This window comes from Eubalaena glacialis, chromosome 1 (genome assembly GCF_028564815.1).
Source record: "Eubalaena glacialis isolate mEubGla1 chromosome 1, mEubGla1.1.hap2.+ XY, whole genome shotgun sequence".
In the NCBI taxonomy this organism is placed as follows: domain Eukaryota; kingdom Metazoa; phylum Chordata; class Mammalia; order Artiodactyla; family Balaenidae; genus Eubalaena; species Eubalaena glacialis.
In genome coordinates, this window is record NC_083716.1 from 19,240,782 (window position 1) to 19,254,387 (window position 13,606).

Consider the following 13,606-nt stretch of genomic DNA (forward strand, 5'->3'; position numbering starts at 1 on the left):
TGATGTATGTAAGTCAAATTATTATGCTGTACATCTTAAACTTTTACAGTGCTGTATGTCAATTATATCTCAATAAAACTGGATAAATAAGTAAATACTATTCATTAGTACTGACCCCATATCAGGCACAATGCTGAGCAGTTTTTATACTGTATATTATTTTATATAATTCCCAAGACAACCCTCTACTGTAGATGTTATTATCTGCCTTTACAGATGGGGAAAACAAGGCTCGGAGAGGCTAAGAAGACAGCCTAGCTAATAAGGTGCATGGTCAGAGCTGGACCTTGTGTTTTCTGATTATAAGCCTGACGAGCTTTCTACATCCCTTTCTGTGGACCTCATCCTCTACTACACTGACAAAGGAGAATCTGCAAGAGGTTCATCAGAAGTGAGAGTGCCGATGAGCTGGCCCATCGTCCCTATTTCCCTGTCCTCCCGGTCCATCCGTGGCTACTAGAGCAGGACAGAACAGGGCAAGACGTGTTCCTTTATCCCACCTCTGATGCCTGCTCTATTGGAGGAAGTGTCAGGCACACTGCACAAAACTGAACATTTCCCAGTGACCCACCTGAGGGAGAGCCAGCCAGGAGAGCTACCTGGCTGTGCAGCCCTGGAATGACTAGCCTCCCCTTGGTAGAATCAACTACTCCTTCTCATGGGGCCATACATATTTCCTCCAGAGCTTGGGTGAAACTTTATTGCCCTAGCTTACCTGTTCATTTGTACAGTGGTCTAGTAAGGGGAAAGGACTGTCCTGTACATCTTTGCATTCCCACAGCATACCTAAAAGAGGCTTTTTAATAATCAAATTTATGGAACCTACCCCTTGGAGATTCAACAGGACTTGGGAAGGACCTAGGCATTTACTTTTATTTTTAACAAATACCCGAGTAATCCAGTAAATACCAAATGTAAGACACATTGGGATAGATACTTGATAAGTGTTTGTGTGATGAATGAAGGAAAGAAGTAGTGAATGAATGGATACCACTTACAATTGTTACCCAAAATGTAAGAGGCCGAGAAGAAGGTGGCTAAATTCCAAAATTAGGATTTAGTTAACTAGCTCTGGGATATAGGTATAGATTCTCTCATTCTCTCTCTATCTCTAGTTCTACCTCTATCTATCTATCTATCTATCTATCTATCTATCTATCTATCTATCTATCTATCTATATTTTTTTCCTAAAAGGAGCACGTAAGTAGTGGGAGATGTTCTAACTATCAGCCAGGCAATTTACCAATAAATTTAAGCTGCTTATGTTAAATTATCTGTTTGTCCTGGAATTACATCTGTAAGTAAAGTGTCAGGTAACACTAAAATGCTCCTTGACTTCATTTAAAAAGAGTCAAAGAACTGGATTGGAGGTGATATTAATAGCTTATTACTATTTTTTTGAAGACTTGACTGTCTAAGAAAAAACTACGTGCCCCATTAGCTTGGACTCCTGGTCTGTGATTTAACTCTCACAAATAGAAGTTCAGACACAGACACACACACACACGCAAACACAGGCCACACACCCATGCATATGGACCGTACTTAAACACACACGGTCACCCGTCTGAACGTGATGAGCAGGTGGGGAACACAATGTTCCCACTGCCGCCCATGCCCCACACACAGCTGGAACCAAATGCTGCAGTAAACTACAAACATCTGTCAAGTCACTGCATTGCTGACACAGGGGCGGGGGCAGGGAGGGGGTGGCAGTCACCAGAAAAATATCTATTGCTTCCTCTGAGCTATAATTTAATTCCTCCACTTTCTTGCTACCAGTGCTGGAGCTCTTTGCAAGCACATTGTTCCTGAAGGTGAATGTAAGCCAAAAGAAAAGCATCACCTCCAAGAGTGTTGTTGGAAGGAGCTGCCTTACTTACCACCTTCCGTGTTTCTCGTCACTGACTGGCAGATCCATCCTGCTTTTCCCATGAAAACAAGTGTGAAGTCCTACCGCCACCTTCATCTTTTTTCCAAGGTGCTAGCCCATCCTGCCCCCACCTGGAAGATGAAGCCAAGTGTTTTCTGCCCCTGCAAGGGCCTCCAGCCAAGAGCCAAAAGACAGCAGTCTGTGCCAGGATCAACTCTACCTTAAGGATGCCAGGAAAGGTTGGGCTCCCATCTGGCTCTTTGCTGCTGCCGACCTTGCAGGACGTATGTGTGTTTCCCCTAAAATGTGACTGCTGAGAGCTGTGTGCACACATGAAACTTACCATCACCTCCTGAGTTTTCCAGGTCAGTTCTCACAAATAAGGGCCCTTTCCCACCACATCCAGGTGAATTACCTTGCCTGCTTTGTCCAGAAGCATAAGAAAAAGCACACCTTGAATCAGTTGTGGCGAGTGACGGCTATTTGTGGCACACAGGTGAGCTAGAGCCACTGGCCCTTGGGTGTAAAGGAGATATCTGTCACCAACATTAATAACTTTTAAACTAACATTCATTAACCTAATTAGGTAAGGTGAATCACCCTTCACATTTACGCAAAGAAACCATGGAGACCCCATGCCTGAAACACACACACACACACACACACACACACACACACTGTATAAAAGGTAATCTGGTCATTCTGCTCCCTGGAAATGATTTCTTTTTTCCATTCTCCCTAGTTAATGACACAAGCAAAGCACAAGCTTCTCCCTTCTAAAGGGAGGGGTGCCTGCCAGCTCCTGGGAGGCATTAGAGTGGAGTCATTAGGAATTTGAGCTTTGGAATAAGATAAACCTGGGCTCTGGTCCTGCTTCTGTCACTTAGTAACAGTATTAACTTACTTAACCTTCTGGTTAAGTAAAACCTTGGTTTTCTCATATGCAAATGGGGAAAACAGTAGTAAGCACCTCATGCAGGCTCTTAAGTGAGTGTTAAATGAACAAATACACGGAAAATACATAACACAGTGTTCAGTATTTAATAAATGCTTGACATGCATTAAGTACATTTGTTTATTTGGCAAAACTTTCTTCTTTATTAATCTGATTCTTCCTCAGACAGATGCAAAGAGATCCTAAGATCTGCCCACTTAAAGTTTGATAGTTAGTTAATAAATTAGCATGAGAGGGACTTCCCTGGTGGCGCAGTGGTTAAGAATCCACCTGCCAATGCAGGGGACATGGGTTCGCTCCCTGGTCCGGGAAGATCCCACATGCTGCGGAGCAACTAAGCCCGTGTGCCACAACTACTAAGCCCATGTGCCACAACTACTGAAGCCTGTGCACCTAGAGCCCATGCTCCACAACAAAAGAAGCCACTGCAGTGAGAAGCCTGTGCACCGCAACGAAGAGTAGCCCCCGCTCGCCGCAACTAGAGAAAGCCCGTGCGCAGCAATGAAGACCCAATGCAGCCAAAAATAAATAAATAAATATTTAAAAATTGGCATGAGAAATAAGAATTAAAAACAAAATAAAACTGGGGAAACGTGACTTTAATGAGTTTTAACAAGTATTTATTCCTTTTTGTGTGTGCGAATGGCAAGGGAGGGGGTGGAAGTCCCTTGCCTTGAGACTACATAAAACTAAAAAGCTTCTGCACAGCAAAGTAAAACCATCAACAAAATGAAAAGGCAACCTACAGAATGGGAGAATATATTTGCAAATCATGTATCTGATAAGGGGTTAATATCCAAAATATATAAAGAATCCACGCAACTCAATCACAAAAAATATAAATAAATAAACAATCTAATTTTTTTAAATGGGCAGAGGATATGAATAGACATTTTTTCCAAAGAAGACATACAGATGGCCAGCAGGTACAAGAAAAGGTGCTCAAAATCACTAATCATCAGGGAAATGCAAATCAAAACCACAATGAGGTACCACCTCACACCTGTTAGAATGGCTATTATCAAAAAGACAAGAAAGGGAACGCTTGTGCACTATTGATGGGAGCATAAATTAGTGCAGCCACTATGGAAAACAGTATGGAGGTTCCTCAAAAAATGAAAAATAGAACTACCATATGATTCAGCAATGCCACCTCTGGGTAAAACACTAACTCAAAAAGATACATGCACCCTCACGTTCATTGCAGCTTTACTTACAATAGCCAAGATATGGAAGCATTATTTACAATAGCCAAGATATGGAAACAACCTGTGTCCATTAGTAGATCAATGGATAAAGAAAATGTGGTATATATATATCAATGGAATATTACTCGGCCATTAAAAAGAAAGAAATCCTGCCATTTGTGACAGCATGGATGGACCCTTAGAGCATTATGCTAAGTGAAATACGTCAGACAGAGAAAGACAAATACCATATGATCTCACTTGTACATGTGGAATCTAAAGAAAATTCATCCAAACAAACAAAAAGAAAACCAAAAACCAAGTTCATAGATACAGAGAACAGATTGGTGGTTGCCAGAGGTGGGGAATAAGGGGTGAGCAAAATGGCTAAAGGGCAAAGGGTACAAACTTCCAGTTATAAAATAAATAAGTCATGGGGATATAGTGTACAGCATGATGACTATAGTTAATAATACTGTATTGCATATTTGAAAGTCACTAAGAGACTAAATCTTAAAAGTTCTCACAAGAAAAAATAATTTGTAACTATATATGGTGATGGATGTTAACTAGATGTATTGTAGTGATCATTTCGCAATATATACAAATATTGAATCATTATGTTGTATACCTGAGGCTAATAAAATGTTATATGTTAATTTATACCTCAATACTAAGTGAATGAATGCATGAAGTAAATTAAACCCAAAACAAACAAGGAAGGAAAAATGAAGGGCAGAAATCAATTAAAAACAGGACAACTATTGAGAAAATATCTATAAAACCAAAAGCTGGTTATTTGAACAGATACATAAAATTGATCAACCTCTAACCAAAATGACCAATGATACGACACAGGATAATGATACCTGTTGGCTGCGAAGAGACAGGGCAGGTTCATTTTCTCTCAATGGTCGTTCTTCACTTCTTGGTCTATTGATGTTGAAAGCCAAATTTTGAACTGAGGGTGAATAAAGTGTGAAGACAGAGTAATTATAGCACAATATTTCTAAGCTAATGGAAATTCTTAAAACTCTCTGGCAAAAGAAACATCACCCCAACGTGATATTAGGTTAAAGGAAGCAGAGGTAAGGATTTCCTGGCTGTGCCTTAAAGAGATGTTTGTCAAGTATTAAAAGGCTTTTATCTTCCCAGACTTTGAATATTTGGTTTCTAATAAGAAATAAATGAAAATTATTTATATTTTGATCTAGCTAAACTAGTTTTTTGTGTATATGTCAGGCAATAACCAAATAATTTTTTACAAAAACTGTTTAAAATAATTTCAAACTTACAAAAAATGTTATAAGAATAATGTAAAGAAGATTCATATGCCCTTTACCCAGATTCCCCTATTTTATCCCAATTGCTTTATCATATACTTTCTATGTGCGTATGTATGTGTGTGTCTCAAACACACACACACACAATTACACAATATTACTTTTCAGAACTACCTGAGGGTAAGTTGCAAGTATCATGGAACTTCACTTCTAGATACTTCAGTGTTTATTTCCTAAGAATAGAAATGTTCTTTTACATAATCAGAGGACAGTTATCAACTTCCGTTGGTACATTATTTTATCAATCTCCCTTTGTATTTCAATTTTGTTGATTGACCCAACAGCATTTTTTCTCCAATACAGAAGCCAGTCTAGGATGCAGTTACAGTAGGTCCCCTACATACGAACCTTCAAGTTGCAAATTTTCAAAGATGAGAACATGTGTTCCATCAACATCAGGCGTGAGTGAAATTGCAGCTTGCCCTCCATCTCCTATTGCTGACGATCCTTCAGCTCTACCATCTCCCACCTCCTCTCCTTCCTCCAGTCAGTAACTCTTCTTGCCTGTTCCCTTGATGGCAGCCCCTGTATGCCAGCCGTTGTACTGTACTGTAAGATTAAAAATGTTTGTGTTTGTTATGTATTTGTGTGAAAAGTATTATAAACCTATTACAGTACAGTACTATATAGCCGATTGTGTTAATTGGGTACCTAGGTTAACTTTGTTGGACTTACCAACAAATTGGACTTAACAAACGGGCTCTCAGAATGGAACTCGTTAGTATGTAGGGGACTTATTGTACTTGTCATGTTTTTATAGTAGCCGCCAACGGATTACTTCTACAGCCTTTGTCTCTTATAACATTGACATTTTTGAAGAACAGAGTTTTATTTTGTTTTTTAATAGAAGATTCCTCATTTTGGGTCTGTCTGATGTCCTCCTGATTAGATTCCAGTTATACATTCCCAGCAGGAATACTAATATGTGTGACATTGTATCCTTCTTAGTGTATCACATCCAGAGTAACTTCATATCCATCTGCCCCTCATTGGTGATGTTAATTTTAATCACCTAGCTAAGATGTATATTGGATTTTAAAAAAAAATAACTATGATTTTCCCCCTTGCAACTAATGAGAAATCTGTAGGGACCCACTTTTTGGTCATGCAAATGTCCTGCTCCTCATCAAAATTTCTCCCCTAGATTGAACATCCATTGATGGGACTTCCCTGGTGGTCCAGTGGTTAAGACTCCGCATTTCCACTGCAGGGGGCACAGGTTTGATCCCTGGTCCAGGAACTAAGATCCCACATGCAGCGAGGCCAAAATATAAAATAAAAAATTATCATCATTGATATTTGCTTGAATCATTTTTTACTGTGATGGTTGCAAAATTATTTTCTCAGCACTGCCTCTTCATTTACCACATTGCACAGAACCCTCACTTCTTCCCTGTTTATGTATCTATCACTAATATGGATTCATGGTTTCCTATTTTTTTCATGATTTATAATTAAATACTGCTCTTATTTTGGTGTCCAAATAATCCCAGATTTGGCCAGTCCTTCAAGCTGTCTTCTCTGTCATTGTGACATGCTCCCATCAATTTGGGGAGCACTTTCTTGTTCTTACTTAACAAGATGTTTCAAGGATTCTGCAGCCTTGGAATCAGCCATTTCTCTGAGGAGCCCTGGATTCTGTTAGTGGGGTAATAGAAACACAGATCTGGATACAAGGAGTACTCTTTGCTCCTGGGGTGTCTGCTTCTAGGTCCTTCCAGTGGACAGAGCTAAGAAATATACAAATGTATATACACATACACACACTTAGATACACACACACACATACATGTGCACATGTACATATTTTGGAAACCATGAGTTTACATTGTTATTTCCAGTGTCAGTCCCTCCCCACAGGGTTCTTTCTTGCTCTCCCCATTCCAAATGTGTATGACCCTTCTTTCATAGTGAGAATCCTGGCTCCCATCCATTTGCTCAATTTTATAGTACATATAAAATAATTTCAGGATCACTTCACCTACACCACTACAAAAAAAAAAAAAATCAAGTTCCTCAAAAGATTTCAGAGATAACAGTAGGCTAAATGAAAGAAGCCAGACACAAAATTCACATATTATATGATTCCATTTATATGCAATATCCAGAATTGGTAAATTCACTGAGGCAGACAGCAGATTTCTGGTCGCCAGAGTCTGGGAGAAGGGAGAAATAGGGAATGACTGCTTTGGGGTATGAGGTTTTCTTTGGGGGTGATAAAAATTGTTGGAACCAGATGGAGGTAGTGGTTACACATAATGAATGTACTAAAGACCACTTTGAAATATTCACTTTAAAATGGTTAATTTTATGTTATGTGAATTTCACCTAAATTTTTTAAAAAGAATTCAGAAATTATAAGCAGTTCTCCCCTATCCTGCAACCCCAAAGACTGAGGGAATACAGTCAAATACAATTGAGTTTGTACATTTGCTTCCAGTTTTCGGGTTTTTCAATTTCCCATTCCAGTCTTTGCATATTTTATATTGTGAATGTGCTGACTATGCTTCCAAAAGTCAAAGCTATACCAAAAAGTTATACTCAGAGAAGTGTCACTCCCACCTTTATCCCTTCCAGTCTGTAATACACCACCACTTGAACAAACTTAATCGTCTTCCTTCTATAAAGATAAACATTATTTATTTTTCCTCTTTCCCCTTATTTCTAAACAAAAGGTAGTATATATGCAATATCCACTTCCATTTTTTAACTGAACAAGTTATCTCCTGCAAGTGACTCCATATCAGTGCATAAAGCCTTCTCTTCATGTAGTGTTGCATAAAATAATCTATAGATGTCAATTAGATCAGTTGATTGGTGGTGCTATTGAGTTTAACTATGTCCTGATTGATTTTCTAACTGCTGGATCTATCCCTTAGAGATAGAAGGGTATTGAAGTTTCCAACAGCAATAGTGGATTGATCTATTTCTCCTTATAGTCAGTTCTATCAGTTTTTGTCTCACATATTTTGATGCTCTGTTGTTAGGCATCCACACATTAAGAATTATGTCTCCTTAGAGAATTGATCTTTTAATCATTTTGTAATGCCTCTTTACCTCTGATAATTTTCTTTGCTCTTTTGTTTTGTCTGAAATTAATATAGCTACTCCAACTTTGTTTAGTGTTAGCATGGTATATCTTTCTCCACTCTTTTGCTTTTAATATATATGTATCTTTATATTTAAAGTGTGCTTCTTGGAGGCAACATATATTTGGTCTTGTTTTTTTATCTACTGTGTCAATCTCTTTTCATTGGTGCTTGAAGTGATCACTGATATAGTTGAATTAATATCTAACTTCATTACCCTTGTTCTCTTTTTTTGTCTTCCATTTTTCTGCCTTCTGTCCTTTGAATGGAGCATTTTATGATTCCATTTTCTCTCCTCTTAACATATTAAGTATATTTTAACTTTTTTTAGTGGTTGACCTAGAGTTTGCAATATACATTTATCACTAATCCAAGTTCACTTTCAAATAATACTTATATCACTTAATGGGTAGGGCAAGCACTTTATAGTAGAGTATTTCCAATTCCTCTCTCTCATCCTTTATATATAACATTGCTGCCATTTCATTTATCCATAATCTATAGTCACCAAATATATTATTATTTTGAAGTTATGTTAAATCAGTTAAGAAAAATGGAAGATTTTATTTTACCTTCATTTATTCCTTAATGCTCTTCCTTTATGTAGATTAAGTTTCTCACCTATATCACTTTCCTTCTTTCTTAAGAATTTCTTTTAGCAATTCTTGCAAGCCAAGTCCATTGGTGACAAATTCCCTAAATTTTAGTTGTGTAAGGAGGTATTTCTGAAGGATAATTTCACAGGGTACAGCACTCTAGGTTGGTTTTTTTTTCTTCCTCTCAACACGCAAAATATTTTACTCCACCCTCTTCTTGCATGGTTTTGAAAACAAGTCTGATGAAATTCTTCTCCTTGCTCCTCCATGCGTAAGGTTTTTTTTCCTTCTGGCTTCTTTCAAATTTTCTTTACTTTTGATTTTTCTGTCATTTGAATGTGCTATGCCTAGGTATAGATTTGAGGGTATTTATCCTGTTTGGTATTCTTTCAGGTCCCTGGATCTGTACTTTGGCATCTGACATTAAATTTGGGAAATTCTCAGTCATTATTGCTCAAACATTGTTCCTCTCTTTCTTCTCCTTCTGGTATTCCCATTACATGTACATCAAACTTTTTGTAGATGTCCCATAGTTCTTTTTTTTAAGATTTATTTATTATTTATTTATTTTATTTATTTTTGGCTGCGTCGGGCCTTAGTTATGGCACGGGATCTTTGTTGAGGCATGCGGGATCTTTCATTGCAGTGCATGGGCTCTTCATTGTGGCACGAGGTCTTCTCTCTAGTTGTGGCTTGCAGGTTTTCTCTCTCTAGCTGTGGTGCGCAGGCTCCAGGGCGCATGGGCTCTGTAGTTGTGGCACATGGGTTCCAGAGTGTGTGGGCTCTGTAGTTTGTGGCACGTGAGTGCTAGTTGAGGTGCGTAAGCTCAGTAGCTGTGGCATGAGGGCTTAGTTGCCCCATGGCATGTGGGATCCTAGTTCCCCAACCAGGGATCGAACCTGCATCCCCTGCATTGTAAGGTGGATTCTTCACCACTGGACCACCAGGGATGTCCCTGTCCCATAGTTCTTGGTTGTTTTTTTTTTTTTTTCTGATCTTATTTCTCTTTGCTTTTCATTTGAAATATTTCTACTGACATATCTTCAAGCTCACTGATTCTTTCCTCAGCAGTGTCATCTACTGAACCCATCAAAGGCATTCTTCATTTCTGTTATGGTTTTTCATTTCTAGCATTTTAAAATTCTTAAAATTTCCATCTATGCTTATATTACCCCTTGTTTCTTGCACATTGTGTACTTTTTCCATTAGAGTCTTTAGCATATTAGTCATTATTTTAAATTCCTGGTCTGATGATTCCAGCATCCCTGTGATATCTGAATCTGGTTCTGATGATTACTCTGTCTCTTCAAGTATCTCTTTTAGGATGCCTTATAACATTTTGTTGAAAGCTAGACATGACATATTGGGTAAAAGGAACTGATGTAGATACGCCTTCAGTGATGTGGTGCTAAGAGGTTGGGGGAAAGGGAAGTGCTCCATAGCCTTATGCATAGGCACATCTTTGCGCTTTTGCTCCTAGGCTGTGACCAAGAAATAAATACTTAGTTCTACTCCCCACTGCCCCACCACCTTCAGTGGGACAGGAAGGCTAGAGTTAGATATTTCTATTCCCACACGTGGAGAGCTGGAGGGACCTATAGTTGGATATTTCTCTTCCCCAAGAACAGTCAGGCCCTGATAAAACCCCAGAGGTTAGGCTCTGGTAAAATAGTTTCTCTTGAGGGCAGGGCTTTTTAGGAACAGAAATGCTCTCAGTATATTTCAAAATGGCTACTTTTTACCTCCCCATGCTAGAAGTATGAAGAGATTCTTCTCCAATCTTCACTGTGAGAACCTGTTAGAGCTTCTGGAGGTAGAAACTCAAAATAAGTGTGGGGACCCCTTTAGACTGGGCCACAGCAAGTTTTTAATTCTCAAGACTTGTCCATGCTGAACCATCAGCAATTATTAATTACAGTTTAGGTTTCCTACCCCAGCACTGGTTTCCATGGAAACTTATGCTCATCAGTTTCTGCTCTGGTAATTGTGATTATCTGTATCCACTCACCTCTCCAATCTGGGGGGCAGCAATTTTCCCTGTGACCTCAATTCTCTGACAAATCTAATAAGAGTTGTTTTCAGTTTGTTTAGCTTTCCATTTGTTGTTAGGACATAGTGACAACTCCCAAGCTCCTTACATGCAGGACTAGAAACTAGAATTTTGTTTTTGTTTTTGTTCTTGTTTTCTATAGCATTTATCACCCTGTAATAGACCGGATGTTTTATTATGTTAATCACTTGCCTTACTCCACTAGAATGTAAGTTTCATTTACTGTGGTGTTTTGTTCACTAATATATCCTGCACCTAGCTCAGTGCCTGGCGTGTTAGTGAGTGCTCAAATATTTGCTGAATGAATGCCCACCATTTCTTCATATCCAAGTCTAGGATATAGAAAAACAAATGAACTTCAATGCAGAATCCTCTATCAGCCATACCACAAAAGATAACTGTGATAACTTTAATTTGGATTTATACCTTGCAGGCCACCTGGATTCAATGGTCTTGGAAGCAAATGAAATCTAGTTGCAACACCTGTCACTCCATTGTTCCCTTGGATTCATTTAAACTGATCAGGATGGCTAGCCAGGAAGCCACCTTTCTTAATTACTACTCACACAGCTCCAAACCTCTCTCTCCCAAAGCTGAATCTTTAGTAAGGAGAATGTGTTCACAGCTAAGCATACAACATCACAAAGTCAACATGATAGAGTCAAAAGAACACTGCACTAGTAGAGGTAGTCCCCAGTTCCACTGCACTACTTATTAGTTGACTTAACAACCTCTTTGGTTTGGTTTATCTTTAAAATAAGTAATGTCTTATCTACCTGAAAGGGAATGGTCCATGTGATGTCTTTGTATCCCCAATTCTAAAATCATTGATCCTTTGTCCAAAACAAGTATTTCATTAGTAATATTTCACCTATAATCAAGATGAAAGATTACCCACACAAAAACAGTAGCAGTTAAGTATATAAATTACACATTATAGACTTAAGTCTGACACTGTATCTTGCATTTGGTTTAAAAGGATGAGAAGGAAAGAAGTGGGGAACTCAATCTAAATTGTTCAAAATTATGGCTGTTACAATGTATGATTTTTCAAATTAGCAGATTCTTAACGGAGGAAAAATTTGATTTGGCTTTCACCTGGTTAACCTGTTTAAATCAGGCCTCACTTTATCAGCTTTCACTTGAGTAACCTATTTCTATTGGGGCCGTGCAGATGACGTGGTTTATTGGGAGTCGAGTAGGAAGAATACCGACTAAGGAGTCAGAAGACGCAGGCTCTAATTTTAATGTTGACATGATACTCATCAGTGTATAACTCATTTAATTACCCTGGATATTCTCTCATCTTGAAAATAAAGATAATGGAGTCAGATTTACATAAAAACCAAAAGAACAGCAAGGGAATAATGAAACTAGCTTAGTTACTTAGAGTAATACACAATTGATCCTTAAAGCTAAACATAACCAAAACCAAGAAAGTAGGAAAAATGATTATCAATGTTAAGATACAGAAGTAAACTGAATCCTTAACAAAATTGAATCCTCAATAAAACTCATAGCCCATGGAATTGTAGTAATTCAAATTATTTTAAAATTCACTGTTGGAGAAATAATAGTATATAGTGGAAAAAAGTTATAAAATAACTGCCAAGGCAATTTCCTTTTTGACCTTAGAACTTGTTTTAAAGACTTCCCTTGAAAGAATTATTTGTATATTTTAGAATATTTTAAAAAGCTGGTATTTACTACATGGTATTCAAGCTGGAGAAATGTAATCTCGACAAAGAGTGAGTGTTGTGTGTGTGTGTGTAAGTGTGTGTATGCATATAAAATGAAAAAATAAATCTTAATACTCAGATCTCTCATCTATGATAGCATCTAATGAATGTGGTAAGACTAATTGTCTTGGGAAAAGTAACAGAATAGGTTATTACTGTACAAAAGCATAAAACTAGAAAAATTTTGCTTCTGCAATCCATATTAGGAGTTACTTAGAAGAATTCTTGACTGTACAGGGTTCTTTTGAAGTTGACATCAAAGGTCAAAATGTGTAGATTACTTGCATCTATGCTGATGTTCAAGGAAGGAAAAAGAAATCACCAAACATTTGGGGGAAAAATGGTAATCACTCCAAACCCAGGCTCCTTCATAACTCGTTATGTTAATATTTTAATCTCTCTAAACCAGTCTATCAGTACCTTTAATAACAATTAGTGTTCTCAATTGCCTTGGGATGGCCTTTGTTAAACTAAGAGGAGTTGCTCTGGCGGTTAGAAAAATTGAACTCTCAATGAAATCAGCTATTCTTAATTTTTTTTTAAAGCAGATTACTCAATAGGTGTGAAATTCATTAGATTGTTATCTCCTCAAAAGCAAAATTTTGTGTCTGTAGTGTGTGTTTGACAAGATATATGATAAACATTGCTTTGCACCAAGTAATAGTGCTAGTTAAAAGGCATGGAACCTATAATAAAACTGAGCAACACATATAACAACCCTCCAAATCAAGAAAACCCAGAGAACTTCTTTACAAATCAGTCACCTGCCTGAG